Source organism: Battus philenor, unplaced genomic scaffold (genome assembly GCF_028537555.1).
Source record: "Battus philenor isolate CCGP_79_NKW_IND1 unplaced genomic scaffold, ilBatPhil1.0.hap1 SCAF_20, whole genome shotgun sequence".
Lineage (NCBI taxonomy): Eukaryota > Metazoa > Arthropoda > Insecta > Lepidoptera > Papilionidae > Battus > Battus philenor.
The window spans coordinates 11,044,763-11,061,419 of NW_027181683.1; positions in this window are offsets into that span (position 1 = coordinate 11,044,763).

A 16,657-nucleotide genomic window follows, 5' to 3' on the forward strand; every position below is an offset into this window, starting at 1 on the left:
TAAGCAGACCGATAAGTTTTAGGGACGTACATGTACAGATAGAAAAACAATGATTAATTTTATATGTATATACGCAATTAGTGAGGCCTTACCACTAGAGCACGTATTGTTTCCTAGTTCATGGCGAGGAAAATGATCACCAAGATGTGATCAATAAGGATTAGACGATTCCAAAAACTTTACATTTACATCTCCTTAACGGCAGCCATCATGGTTCTGATGACATCTGAATTCAAATTAATGTTCGAATCAGAAATCGAACGCGCAAAAATAATTCAAATCAAAATTACAATTATATATAGAATGTGATGGCCAGTAATATGAAACTTGAACACTACAAGAATCGAATCGAATTTTGAAAATTATTTTTCTTTATTTTTTCACTTACTAATTACGTCATTAATTATTTTTGTAACCATTGATTTTTAAGTAACGATATATACATTGACAGCAAATGATCTATAAATTTGCGATTTTAAAACTTTTGCACCTATAACTAATAAACCCGTATAAATAATTAACATCAACAAGTAATGACGTATCCTTTTAAATATAACAACATTTGTTTTAGGAGACATATCTGTTCACTTTCCTCATCATCACCAACATTACATCATCTCATAAATTTCCAATAGGGTTAATTGGAAGCGGCCTGCATCTACCGTCTTCCAATGACCTTAAAAAGATCATTAGTCTATTTGGTGGGGGGATGTCCTAATAATGTCCTACTGAACCTTAAATCCTCCTAAACCAATTCTCCTCCTTGTATCTTCATTAATTTATTACTGGATCAAAAAGAAACCGATCAGGTTTGTCATTAGCTCTTTTCAAGGTGCTTTAGATATAATCATAGCTTTATGTTAAATGCAATGCAATTATAAATGAACTCAATTTGATTTAAAATAAATAAGCCATTAGATTAGTTGTAAAATAAGTATAATTAATGATTACATGCTTTAGGCGACAAGTCTCTCTTTCTTAGCTATTAATCTGTTTTTATACTGCAAACCAAACAATTTTCAACAATTTTCAACAATTACACTAGTTTACAAAACGGATACCTCACAAAGTAAACAGCTAGGACATTATTCATAAGTAATTACGTCATTAATTATATTATATTCTACGTAATCGTAAATATAAAATGTCTAATGCTAAAGTTCACCTGTTACGTGTCATTAGCTTGAATAATTCAAATATAAACTTATATTTGCTTAAATTAGGGTAAAAATTACATAGCACAAAGGGCTTTAAAGGAAAAACCACAATAATTTCGTAGAATCTTCCGCCTGTAAGTTCAACATATACGCGCCACGCGAACTTGTCTATGGGCGGCGAAATTAAAAAAAATTGTTTCACCATTTTTATGTTGCCAAACAAAATTAAACTCACGTATCTATGATTTTAGGATTAATTTTAAATAACAGATAACCGTTAAGACAACATTCGAATATCGAATGCAGTGCACGCAACCCGCGTAATTCGTGGCGTGAAAAAAAAAGGGCGAGCGAACGTATCGCATAGTAACAATATGGTATATTTTAAATAATCTATCACTGAGTTTTATATACATTACTCTTTGTAACACGCACTTCATGTATATTCCGTTAACATCACCAGCAATGTAAATTTGAATTGCGATATCGTCACATTTCATTTTAGATAATAATAAGTAGTCGTGTAAACACTAGACGTGTGTTTTGTTTACAAAATTGATTATTTATAGAAAACGTTGCAATAAATACTTTTTGTAAATTTGAATTTACATGTGATATTATGTATTTAAGCTTATAATTCCTAAGCGTTTTTTTTTTCATTTTAACATGTTACTTTATATTTCACGGTATTTTTGGAGCATCAATGAATAAAAAAAACATGTTCTTTTTACAAATTGACAGAGAATGAAACTGAATTTTCGTATTTTTGTATTTTTACAATTAATACAAATCTAAATAAATAATTTCTCCTTTGTTTATGAGCTTTAGTTTAGAGCGACATAGTCAAAACATAACTTACAACTATTTTGTTAGTCTTTTTGGAAAATTTCTCATGCTCTGTGTTAAGCTATCTATGCTAGTTTTTATCGGTGTGTTCTTCGGCTGCTGTGATATCGAGCGTTGTACGGACCTGATCAGATCAGCATATGAGGTTGTGGTTTAATGATTAAAAGATTTTATTAGTTTTTATCACATTTGTATTAAAGAAGACCGGAAAGTAGTCCCTTTCTTAAGATAAATTCATACGGCTACATTTTTAACAAGTTTTTATTTCAAATCAACAATATATTCAACTTCGTCTTGCAAGTACGTTATGAGCTACCAAATGACAATCAAATATCGACATGCGCAGAAACTACATTACTTTCCGGTTCCTCTAATACAGTGATTCCCAAAGTGGTCTATATCGACTCCTAGGGGTCTATGACAACCTGCAAGGGGTCTACGTCAGCGAACAAAAATTTGAGGGTCCATAAAATGAAAATGGGGGTCCGCGATATTGGATATCCTATAATATCAAGATATTTACATTATTTATAAAAGTACTTATGAAGTAAAAAATTATGTTTATTTAATGTTACGTATATTTTATATAACAGATATAAAATTTTATTTTGAGTAGTTTTAATTTAAATTCAATTAATAAATGTATAAATTAACATTAAGTTATTAACACTAAACTTCACTACAGTTAGAAATTTACAGGAAATCAATATCAGGTAAGTAGGGGGTCTACCCAACACGGAAAATGGCAAGGGGTCTACGACACAAAAAAGTTTGTGCAACTCTGTTCTAAAAATAAAACATTAATTGTCATAAAGTTATAAATTACAATTCACAGAGAACGGTTTCGCATCGCTTGTAACAAATTACCATATTAAACTAGCAGAAGCCATAGTGGACGTTTCCAATAACACTAATTATCCACCTAGTCTAGGTCGCCGAGACCTAGGCAGCCTATAAACAACGGATACCTAATTATTTTGCCGCTAAACCTGTTATTCCGTAATTGCAATGGAAGGTCCACCAACCACTGCGGATAAGTACAAAGCTTTTCTAACTAATGAAATGTGTGACCACGATTTAAATGTAATTATTATATTATATTATATTATACTAGCTGATCCCGCAAACGTTGTTTTGCAAAAAAAAATTAAAGTTTTAAATTAACAAATGTAAGTTAAGGGTTGATCGTAGAGGGGTGAAAATTAAGGTTTGTATGTATTTTTGTATGCTGTATCATAATAAAATAAAAACCAAAAAAATTGTCTAAAAAATTAAAAATAAAATTTTGGGGTGGACCACCCTTATCACTTAGGGGTATGGAAAATAGATAGTAGCCGATTCTCAGACATACTGAATACGCATGTAAAATTTGGTAAAAATCGGTCAAGCCGTTTCGGAGGAGTTCAAGTTCGAACACCGTGACACGAGAATTTTATATATATATTATATTATATTAAATTATATTATATTATATTATATTATATTATATTATATTATATTATATTATATTATATTATATTATATTATATTATATTATATTATATTATATTATATTATATTATATTATATTATATTATATTATATTTGATAATACCTTTACAATGCAAACAGCCAAGGTATGGAAGAACCTGCCGGCATCGTTGTTTCCAGCTAACAATAATCCAGTCTTCAAGTCAATAGTGAACAGGTTGCCTTTAAGCAAGCATATAGCAATGTAGATCTCATCATCACTTTACACCGGGCGAGATAAAGGTCAAACGTTGATACAGTAAAAAAAAGAAGCGGATTAGCAAGAACAGATGGCCGCTAGGGTCTGAAGGTTATGAGGTGAAGACCAAGGGCTGATAACTAAAAGGACCTTTGGTAACAAGGTGGACAAACGACTTTTAGGTCGTCGGAAGACGTCAGATGACTCCTTGACGGTCCCATCGGTAATTTATGGCGTAGATCCATGTACTCCTATCTTAGGGCTGAAAAGATGTGAGTGATTGCTATGTTAATATATTTCCAGCAGCTGTTCTTCCATATATAATAAATAAATCAATAAACATTTTTATTTTCAATATAAAAGTTACTACTTAACAAAATACTCTACGCTAGTTACAGGCTGAATACTAAGCTAATAACTTGTAATATTTTGGACTGTTCTTGTGTAAGATAATACTCAAAGATCTATGTGCACTGGTAGCCCAGCGGTGGAGGACTGGGAGTTGCGATTTACATTTATTTTAATTATTATATAGGATACCAGTTTAAAGAAGATACGCAGCAACGCTCTCTGCGTACCATAAAAGCCTTCGCCTGCAAAGTGTGGCGATTATGTATATACTCCCATAGATAGCTTAGGAGAAGGCTTAAGCATGGGCGTCTTGTCTTTTGATCTAATGGATTCAGGCGTTACTTTGGAAGTCCATCCTAAGTAAGAAAAGGACTAATATATAGCTACTTCCGCTATGTAGCAGTAGCCGTGCAATAAAGTGCACCACCCGCCAACCTGCTGATAAATGCGCAAGCGGCAAGCAGTGCGAATTACACAACAACCACCGTTAAATCACTCAACACGTGTTTCACCCCTCCACGGGGCATCCTAAGGAGTAGAGATGCCAAACAAATGTCAAACATTTGGCATTTGACATTTCTTTGACACTAATCGGTGTAATATGCCGTGTAGTGTGCAACCTCCGCACATCGAAGTAGTACGTAGGCAGCGTTTCGTCCTCTTTCAGGTACGCCCTGCACAGAGGACTGCTTGTAACAGATGTTTGTTAAAAATCTAATGGATTCAGGCGTTACTTTGCGGAAGTCCATCATTGCACGACTACTGCTACATAGCGGAAGTAGCTATTTATTAGTCCTTTTCTTACTTGTCTTTTGATTTTTCATAGACGTAAAACTTTAAAAGTGTGAATGAAAAGCTCACTTGTCAGTAAAACTTTCAAAAGTTTTACACGTAATACAAATCAACCTGTGTAAAGTGATCACTTAGAAATGTGTTACGTTTTTTTATTGAAATGCGGCAGGCTAAAAACGTAATGACCAATAATTAATTTAAATATGCAATAATCTAAATTTTGAACAAAACTTTTTCTTACTACTTCAATATTTTAATTCTCTATATATTAAGGCTGTTGTAAAATTACCACTACATATTAAATTGAAGATGTTAATAGAAAATTAAAATTAGATTGATGAGCTTAAATGTAATGCGTGTTTGTAATAATTTAAGACATCCGGTTTAAGAAATCCGTAGTTTCGTTCCATAGACACCCACTGGCATAAGTCCTACATCAAAGATATTATTTATATGGGGAGATATACCATAATCGCCACGATTGACAGATCAGCGATCGCAGTGCGGTATTCCTGTACGCAATACCCATCTCCAGTAAACTTGTAAGCAGTGGCAATAAAAAAAAATTATATAAATTAATGCAATTTGAATCAAATCTGCTACCTATAACAACAAGTCTCAGTTCTGACAATTGGATTACTATTGCTGCCGTGTACCAATAAAAAAAGTTGATTAAATAAAAATTTGTAATAAAAATCATATCATAGTGTGAATGATTTCTAAAGTGATAATAAACATGGGATATTAATTGCTCTACTGCAGGGGTGAGCAACCTTTTTTGGTCGGAGGGCCGCAGTTTCAAAAACAGTGGGCCATGAAAAAAAATAAAGTATATATTCAAGGTTAAAACCATGTGCTAAACGTAATTTATGTTCGTAATCAACCGATTTACAACTAATTAGACACTTTTATTGTTTTTAAAGCCTTTATTCTAGCCTTTTTTTTAAATACAAAATTAAATTAAAATTTACTTGCCTCGAGGGCCGCACGCGTCCCGCGGGCCGCGGGTTGCTCATCCCTGCTCTACTGTATTGAGGATATTGTAAAACAGACCACAAAAGTACCAGTCTGAATTTATTGCGGGCTTTCCCAAACCAGGGCGCGCTTGGGACCCTTGTAGCTTCAAGTTAAAAGAGCCATTACATGAAAGCGGACTCTTATCCTAGTTTGTATTAAATTTTGCTTTTAATTGATCATTTGAAATGATTCCAAGTGGATAATAATGTGTATAAATTAGTAATTCACTTACGACAGGCCTCATAAGAAGTCACCCAGAAAGCAATAGAGAGAGCTATGTTCGGAGTTTCGCTGCGACATCGAATTAGAAATGAGAAGAATCAAAGTCACGGAAGCTCGAAGAATTGCTTGTGTGAAGTTGCAGTGGGCGGGGCACATTGCTCGTGATACTGATGCCCGTTGGGCGTATGTCTCGAATGGCGACCACGAGCCGGTAGACGCGGCGTGGGTGAGCCCCCCACTAGGTAGACCGAAGACATAGTTAAAGTCACTAGAAGTCGCTGGATGCGGGTAGATAAGACCGACCATCGTGGCGATCTTTGAGAGATAGACTGAAAAGAAGAAGAATAATTCGAAGTAAAAAAAGGACTAATATTTAGCTACTTCCGCACATTTAGTGGTAGTCGTGCAACAAAGTGCACCGCCCGCCAGGACGCTGATAAATGCGTATGCGGCAAACATTGCGAATCACACAACTGCCACCGTTATATCACTCAACACGTGTTTCACCCCTCCACGGGGCATCTTCAGGAGTTATGTTACACCGATTAGTGCCAAACACACTACTGCATGTGCAGAAGTGGCTAAATATTGGTCCTTTTCTTACTTAGGATGGACTTCCGTAAGGTAACGCCTGATTCCATTAAATATTTAAGAATAATTCGATTGCTAGTAATCGTAAAGGCGATTGCAATTTAGACGCCATGCGCGTGTGTAAATACGGTTCATATAATGATTAACTGGAATTAGTTTGCGATTTTAAAGTTTAAATACCTTGTGCAGAACCACAAAGTTATTTCCTTAATTACGCTTAGCGTTCTCTATGTAGATAGAAAAAAATGTGTTAATGGCAAATAGATTCGTTACGAGTCGATAGGTATGAAGAATGTTATGGCGTCATTTAAAACAGTTTAACATTATTCAATGCACTCAAAGGTCACTGATCCGTGACGTCTAGCTTTCGCAATCGTATAACGCACTAAAATATTCATAATGTTGTTTATTTTGTAATCAAATGGCGCTTGTTTTAAACTAATATGTAAATAGAATTCAAGAATCTCGTGTTTCTTTAATAAAACGCAGACGTCAATGTCAATTATAATGACATAAATTTTGGCGGGAAATCGATTTGACATTTCAATAACTGTCATTAAATTGCAATCGAATATTTTATTCAATAAAATGTGTTTATATGGACGTTTAATGCGAGAAAAACAATTTTTTTTGTGATATATCCTACATTTTTGATTCAATTACGTATAAATATTTTATAGTGATAGTACGGTTGCGTTCAATTAGTTTATATTTACCCATAGTGAACTCCGCCCTTCAATATGTTACTATTAATTCCACAAAGCTCGATGTCCACCCTAACCTTTCTGTTTGTTTTATGGCGTTTGGATTTATTATTCATTGGCTTTCACGATACGTGTGGATATTGGTCTCTTACGACTGTAATTTTCATATTCACGTGTTTTATGTTAAAATAGTCGCAAAATCTATGACGATATCTATTAGGTTGTTAGGAAAGTAATTTAGTTTTTTCACGAAAGAGGTTTTAATGTATTTTTTGACAGCTAACCTCAAACTTAAGTCGCAACGCCATTGTATTTTTGACAGGTGATATAACAAGGCTTGTGTAAACTTATTCACAAGTTCAATTGATTTTATGCAGTAGTTTTTGGTCGATGCCTTTTAAAATATGGAGAGCAATAAGCAGCATTTTCGTCATATTTTACTTTTTTTACGATAGAAAAGGTAAAAATGCTGTTCAAGCAAAAAAATAGCCTATTTGTATGGAGATAATGTGTAGACAATACGCCAGTGCTGGAACTGGTTTGCGAAATTTCGTATGTCAACTTTATTAAACCTAACCTAACTTTAATAATTTACACATTTTGTGACTTGACATTTTGACTACTATAAAAAAAATTAACTGGACCACACGACAAACTAATGTCTCTATATACAAGCGAAATAATACTAGATTTTTATTATTATTTATTAATGTTGCTATATTTTTAAAATATAACATTTTGTCTTTATGCTGACCTTTATACAGGGTGATTGTTTATTTGTAAAGGCTTTAGACAGGTGAATGTATAACTTATTTGCTGTCAATTATTAAACGCTTTCAAATGTATTACGTAATGTAGTAGATTATTAAAAATCTAAATTTAATATTATTTACTGATTATGTCTGCAGATTGTATATTGCTAGAAGTTATCGACATGTCGCATTCGATTAGCAAAATTATGTAAACAGATAGGTCCTTTATAAATAAGGTATATAATTCTAATTTCCATTCCATGTACATTCATCATCCTATATTTACAAGTGAATTCACTACAAGGCCTAAATTAAATGCTTGGGAATTAGCTTCTAATATGTTACTGTGATGCGTTGCTATATATTTTTAGAATATAAAGTTGTTTAGTTTTTATCTAGTGCTTTATATATTTTATTTATGTATTTACTCTAGTTGACGGAGTTAATGTCTTGTAGACATTTTATTTCAGTAAACCCTCCCGCCCGTAATACCGCCCCATAGATGTCTTCGAGATATAGATCTAGAACCTTCCTTTTAAACATATAACGTTGAATTCAGTGATTAAAACATAAGTCAAATTTAATTATGAAAACTCTGTAAATATTATAAGCCATGTTGGTCATATTAAATTTTGAAAAATTTGTTCATTATTGTTCATGTTATTTTAAACTAATAGTAAATTATTGGGCGTCTTGAAATCGTATTTATAACTATAATTTTATTAAGTATTTTATATTAAATAATACTTAATTACATTTAATTGTATCACGCCGAATCTTACAAAAATGCCACCAAATACTATATTATGTTACTTAAACAAAGTACTGTAAACAGAGTAATTAATTAAGGCTTTGAAGGAGTGAATGGGAAAATGAAAAATGCTATAAATTTACACCTAATTCCAATCATTCTGTATAAAGTGATCATCCTTAAATAGATTAAATTTTTTTTTTATAATGCGACTGGCCAATAACTTTTGGCAGTATAGTCTACAGGGACAGATTCACGAAAATAATTTTAATTAATAGTAATTTGAATTTAGAAAACGCTTTTTTAAACACGTATTCATTATAATATTTAGTATTTCTGAAACCATTGGTAGGGTGTACCGTATAATAATCGACCGAAAATTAGGTAAACATATTCCCCTTGAAAGCTTTTACAACCTATAAACAATTATTCTTTATAATAACATAACTAAAACTAGTACATTTTCAATTACATTATGTTGTACATAAATCGAGATTAACTGGTTGGTCGCGCGGCCAAATAGTCGCAATCGTTGCACACGTGTAATTTTTCGCCATAGCAATTTGCCGCCATTTTGATTTTTTTTTTGGCGGCTGTTGAACGCATTTGACAGCTGTTTAATAAGGCCGATCGAAGTATACAATTTCTGCCTTTTAGCGTTAAATATGTAGTAACCGGTTAGAATAAATTAACAATCATCAATAATTTTAAACTAAGTTTGTTAAATTATACAGTGGGTTATACAGAGTGATTGGTTATTGTTGTAAAAGTTTTTAAGGGTTGAATGTATAGCTCATATTTCAACAATAAAATATTGAACCTTCGTTCTAATTATTCTGTATAAAGTGATCGCTCTTATATTTGTTACATTATTCTATTTTGCAATTTTAATGTGATAGGCCAATACCTTCTACCACATAGGAAAGGAAGCGTCAACAATGGGCCACCATTGTGGTAGCGAAGAGGATACGGCTTAGCACACGCTCGAGGACTGTATATCTTGGGTTGAGCTGCGTCCAGGACCAACATTATGAGGAATGGCCTCACGTTGCCAGGCTTGACTATGGCGATGGTAAAAATGAAGTAGTCATCAAGCGCTAGTAAAACCTGCTAAAAAGTAATGTTGAAGAAGGAGGTTGCGGAGAGAGAAGTAAAGAACATCTGAGCTTGTCATCTCCAATCAAAGACCTGGACGTCAGAGAGAGTTATATCGCGAAGGGTATCCCATGTCCCAGGATTTCCCCATGGGAGAAAACAGATCAATAATTTTTAACAGTACAAAGGATGCCAGGGGTAAACGATAACTAATCTAAATTTAAACACTTATTTTTAGTTTTTCTTACGCTATATGGAGTCTTCGTTTGTGAATCATGTCTTTAGAGTAAGTTTATATGACATATGCCTTTTTTTATTAATATAAGAACAGTTTAAAGAGATCTACATTATTGCGTCGAAAGCTGAAGTTTTGATGATTTTTTAAAATATTTTTAATTAACAATATAAGATTTATTATTTTATATAATTGGTACATTTCACAGGAAGTAAATTATTTTTTAATATTTCAATATATCCCCAGTATAAAGAAAGTTTCAGATTGAATCCATCAATCAAAACTTTCTCATTTATAAGCAAAGAATATTTTTTTAATTTAAAAATTTCGTTACTCTGACTTTTCATTTACTCGATTATTCCAAATTTTATTAATCGATTTCCCGTTTTATAATTGGTTTATTTACAATGAAACCTAACAGAATACACTTAACTTAATTTTTTTGAAAACACGATTATATAAGTAATGTTCTTTTGTGATTCTGAATACCAGTTTTCCATAGAATTTTATTTCTAGTAATAAACTCTTCTGTTATTCCCCTAAATATATCTCGTTTAAAAGGTATAGATGTTTTTAGTGAAAATGTATTATACCGCCATCTGTTAAAATAAATAGGCACTATTTAAGTAATATTTCTATCCGCTATTTTTTTATTGAACGGAAACTCCTTTTTACATCGAATATAAATAAAATCTATATTGAAATTCAATTAAAAAAGAAAAAATATCGATTGAAGAACAAAAATATTATACGCGGATAAATGGTTGCGTGTTCATCATTACCGTCTTGTAGTTCGAGTTACCTGGGATGATTATTCTGTACTTTTTGCTCAATAAATTAGTTTAATTAGACATATAATGGCGAATGGTTTTGTGCTATGATTTACGTCTATTAATGTATTTTGCGCTGTTGAGTAGTGACGATCGACATTTTCTAAAAAAAGTATTCCATCACAATATTTATTTTATTAAAAACTCATTTGAGGTTACTGTCATGGTTCAGTGTTTATTGTGTTCTGTATTTACAGGCATGTACAAGATGAGCTAGGAAGGCGTTCGAATTTCAAATATCGGTAACTTTTTTTTTTCTAAAACTACATGATTTTGAATTTTGCGATTCAAAGCGACATCCATACAGTACGGCGACAATTAGTATTGTTACGTCGCAATACATTTTTGATAATGAAATTATAAAAGCGCCTTAATTTCGAACGTTATATGAAAAATAGTGACAGACACATGATAAATACAAGAAATAAAAATAAACGCATAAAGTGTACGTATAAGTACAAAAATATAATAAAATTGGAGTGTGTTTTTAATATTATAATAACCGCTTTTTACTACATTCACATGAAAACAATACATACACCAAAGTTAATTTTTTTTTAATTTTAATCTGTATGTATTTGTTCCGGCTAATCTCTGAAATGGCTAGACCTTTTTTTATGGAACTTATCGTGGCAGATGGCTGATGTGGTAAGGAGTAACATAGACAACCTTAATTCAGGAAAAAAATTCAAACGAAAACCAAATAAACTAAATAATTTTCTCGTTAAACTTCATGCGGATAAAGTGGAGGGCAAAGTTAGTATACTATAACGTTCCACAAGATATCGTAAGCCTTCCTTTACATAGTTTAAAAAAAAAGTACATTATTATTTGTATAAATCATATTATAGCTTTCAAGTGTTTTTAAATTTTCTCAAATATTGTTAGATTTCATTTAAAAGAGCAACTGTTTTGTTTATGGCTGACTCTTCTCAGAAGGTCAGCGGAGATAGTTTTCTACTTATAATGCTGAAATAATCGACGATTCAAAAGCGCATCTAAATCCCTACTTGAAGACATTTTGATATTTTTTAACCCTATAGCAGTTGTAAGCGAAGTTATTAACGGAACGGTCGTATCGAAAGGACATTCATGGTTTCGCCAGAACCCAGACCAGACGTTACTAGGTTTGTTTTTCTGGTGTTACATTAAGAGTCGCGTTTAAGAGACAAAACCGACTGCGCTTGCCCAGCTTCGAAACAACGTACGCGAGGAAATGTCTCCTAGTCTACGAGTGACGTGCTAGCCAGTGTACACAAATTTACTCTCTCAATTCGAAGAGTAATACGTTTAGATGGATACACGCCTCAGTGATGTTACTATACCTTACTATAAATATATTTTTTTATATGATTGTTTAAAATCCGCTTAAATTAATGGCCAAAATTTTGTGTACTGCTGTGTTCTGTTCGCGATACCCATAGTTGCTCTTTCGAGTTAATAATCAAATGAATTATCATTTTCCGACGGTCTAGTACATACATGAGAATATTATAAATATTATAAACATAATTAGAAATGTAAGTTCACAGTGACCTAAACACAAATAAATGATCATAAAGAAATGATGAAACGTCTGAAAAGAAGCTGCATTTGTTGTACCTCTCCTCAGTCTTCTTTTCATTTATGAAGCTCCTGTCCATCTTGAAAGGCTTTGACGGAATCTACGATAAGTTCTTTCCATACTAACCTATCTGGTTTCCATGGGCGTTAATAATGAAGAATCTAGTTATTGATTTAACTCTATTAGACCGGTTTCAGGGGCATTCTTTGGGAAGGCTTTTGCCTTTCGGTCTACCACGATTATGATAAAATGCATCTTCTATCTCGTTTTCTATTTGATATATATTCTCCGCGTACATTGTGAAAAGAAACGGAGAAAATACGCACTCTTGCCGCGCACCTTGATATTCTTTGACGCATTTAGTTTTGAATAAACTTAGTTTAAGTTAACAGACTAAACGATACCATTTGTTGTATTGCAAGACGAATGCCGATCAGTGATACAGGCCAATCGTTTCATCCTTCTGTTCTTTTTTTATCTGAAGCGCTTTCAGCCGGCGCGGTTTAACGATTAATAAAGCGTAGCAGCGGCACAGCGGCTTCGCTCATAAAGTGTTGCCACAACACGGCGACCACACACGGCGCGCCAGGAATAGATCTTCCGTTCCCGAGTTCCCTCCGCACAACTGGAGCGAAACCGAACACTGAACTAGAATCTGTATCTTAAATCCGTATCCGAAACGAGGTAGGCAGTTTTCTTAAGAATGCTAGCGGAAACCTGTCGATAATTGGCAATTTATTTTTTCATAGTATTATCAACTTAAGATAAACTTGCGATGTTGAATAGATAGTGCATGGAACAAGCTACGTAAAAGTAGAAATAATATTTTAATTGTGGCGCGTGATGTGCACGAAAGTGCTTTCTATCACCACTGGATACAAATACAAGAGTGTAAATGGCAAATAACCACGACTATTTATGTTATTTATTTATTCAATGATATAGCATAATTTTGTATTTAGTTTTAACTACACTTATTTTTATTTAAATTATAATTCTGATAATAATATGGATCAAAAATATGGGAAGCTTCCAGAAATAAAACAATTCAATTTTAATTAAATAATTTTAGGGATCGTATATGAAGGACGTATAAGCCCAATCCGATAGATGCTTGCGTGAATTAGAGTTATATTTAGTAAATATAATAGCATTAAACATAAAACCGTCTAACGCGTGCCTTCAATAAAATCATTAAGGTTTTATTTTAATGATCACCTTCAGAAATGTACTTAATAAAATGTTTATTATTATTTGAAAGGTGAGTTTTTCAAGAGGTCTGGTAGGAAAGCGACGTGCATCCGATGTCTTTCGAACTTAAAGTCAGTGGAGGTTCTACGCGGCGCTTGAAGGTTCGCAGTGTCCACACAAGAACCTTCCCCAAGTAAGATCCCAGCGGCCATTGTTATGCGCGCTATGTGATCTGTCCACTGTTCGATGAGTTAATTCATACGAAACAAATCCATCCACAGGAAAAAGTAACATTCATTATTTACGTAGTTTTAGTAAGTTTAAAAATTCAAAATATTTACGTTTATAAGGATCAACCTTTTGTTTAGATCATTTGACAGTAAAAACATAATTTCAGAAATAATGCGCAATGATAATTTATTACAAAAAATGTTTTTTTTTATTCGCGTTACTGTATATTATAATTGTTTACTATATTTCCCTACAGACTTTGTACAGCTTGAAGTATTTAGGCTGTTGTTCCATTAGAAGAAATAAATGAAAGTAACATATTACTAAACGATCACTTTATACATTGCGTTTGGAAATAGATGTAACAGCTTTAAATGTCTTCGCTGATACTGAAAGCTTTTACAACGATAACCAATCAAGCTGTATACTAACGACCCGTGCCGAGGTTTTTGAGGTAGATCTCAAGTTCAATGACTAGGTTTAGACTTGTCTGTAGTGGTCTACCGTCTTCATTCCGCGAAAGCAGTAAATGCCACTAAGGCGATTTGTTACTAAAAATATATATTACAGTTGTCTACAGTTGTTGGCTACCAAAGATTAAATGATTTTGAAAATAAATTTAAAGTATTTATAAATAATTACCTTTTCTATGTTATATGTTTTTCTTACTATAAATGACTAGCTATTTTAGTTATTACAATTTTAAACGGTATTTACTCGTATAAAGATTGTGATGTTATACAGTGTAAATATCAGAAGTAAAAACAGTTTTTGTGCAAGACTAGATTACATTTGGTTAATCTTTCTGTTACAATAAGATTACAAAAAGCTTCTATTGCTATATTAAAAAAAACATCAATAAATTTTTATGTGCAAGTGATGACTACATTGTAAATGCTTTTGTAGAAGATAGCACGTATACTTAATTTTAAATTATTTAAAAATATATTTACCTTTTTATATATTCATGCGACAGAGATAACGCCCTACGAAGCCGAAATTAGCCGATTGTCTCTTTCCAAAGTTCGATGTGCAATATTTATCGCCGGGTACTGTACCATCGTTAGTTGAATAATTTTTGAAGTTCTGTAATGATTTATTTTGGCATTATTGTTGACGAAGGCGCATCCTCAAATTTGTAATACAGAATTGAACACGCGTTTATCACGTAGGATTAATAATTTATTATTTTTTTGTACAATCAAAGCGCAATTATTGTAGGTAAATAAATTCATTTGTATATTTTGATTGATGTTAAAACCGATTGCCCGTCCGGCTGATAAAAAGCGTTGTGTTATTTCTATTTGCATTACAACCTATTAATTCTCCATTACGATAAGTTCGACGGTGTTAGACAAACAAACACGAAGAGATTAACTTTCAATAAACAATTGTGAAAACAAGTCGGACGGCGCCGTGGCGCGACGGCTACAACAATGGCCGCCGCTCGCTGCCGAGATTGACATTTGACAGCTATTTAGGCGGGAACAGGGCTACCAGAGATTCTCTGCTTTTTTAATTACAATAGTCATAAGAAAGCATTTCAATGGTTGTCTTCAATTACTTGATATGAATTTAATTTTTAGATTTCATAATTAATGTTTATATTTTTGTTTATTTATTTTTATTGAAGTAAATAGTGTTTTAAAACCCTTATTTGCACCTTCTAAATTTTTTTAAATATTTGACCCGTTAACAAATACATTTAAAATCATGAAGCGTAAATATTTAAATTATTATATAGTTTTGGTTGAAGTAAATAAATGTCTTTACTTTAAAAAAAATAATTCAACGCTTGTCTTCAATAAATCGTTATGAGATTAATATTTGTATTTAAAAACATCAATATTCAAATTTAATTTGTTTTCGGTCGAAGTTAATGGTGTCTGTAAAGCGTTATATGTAACTTCTAGAATGTTTTTATTTTTCGGACCTACATTGATTAATGTTGATAGCTGTAAACTGTATAAATATGACGACATTGTAACTTGACATCTTTGTGCCCGATGAAATTGTTGTTATAAAACATCAATTAAATCGAATCAAATGTAAAATTCCATAGATGTTAGAAATCTAAAGATACTGTATCGTTTTTGTAACACGCAAACACTAAAGCCATTCGCTTTATTGTATATTTCCTGAAAATTAAGGACATTTTCGTTAAGAATTAAATTAAGCAACAGAGAGGCAAAGGGAATATGACAGTCTTCTATAATCACCAAAGAGTAATGACATGGTAGATAAAATGACGTCACTTCTGAATAAAAGCATATTGCTGTCGCCAATGAAGCATTGTTTGTATTGATTGAAGGTCATTGCTCAGTTAAAAATGTACAAAAATCTTTTTGGAACAGTATATAAAACCTTTTTTAAATAAAATTACGGTAGAAGTCATGTTGTACAGGCTACGAGTCTAATGCAAATATCAACAGTAATAACAAATTTTGTTGACAGCGCCAAAATTCATCAAATCCATACGATTTTTGGTGTTAATTATTAATTCTATGCTCATTAATATTTCGCAATAATAAATAAAATTATATATTAGAACTACAATTTATCAATATGGTGACAGAAATAATGTTAAAATATAATAATACAATTAACGAATACTAAGTAT